Consider the following 284-nt stretch of genomic DNA (forward strand, 5'->3'; position numbering starts at 1 on the left):
AAAAAATGTTTTAATAGGAAATGCCAAAGTCTGGCCCAGTGACGGCATATTGCTGGACCAAGTGTCATTTTTATCATAGCAAACCAAGTTTTAAGAGCAAGAGCCAGAGTTCGGCCGAAGCTCGACGCACTGTTGCTTCAAACTTCATCTATACTCTGGCAAAAAATGTTTTAATAGGAAAAGCCAAAGTCTGGCCCAGTGATGGCACATTGCTGGACCAAGTGTCATGTTTATGATGGCAAAACAAGTTTTAAGAGCAAGAGCCAGAGTTCGGCCGAAGCTCG

This window comes from Belonocnema kinseyi, chromosome 7, assembly GCF_010883055.1.
Source record: "Belonocnema kinseyi isolate 2016_QV_RU_SX_M_011 chromosome 7, B_treatae_v1, whole genome shotgun sequence".
NCBI lineage: Eukaryota > Metazoa > Arthropoda > Insecta > Hymenoptera > Cynipidae > Belonocnema > Belonocnema kinseyi.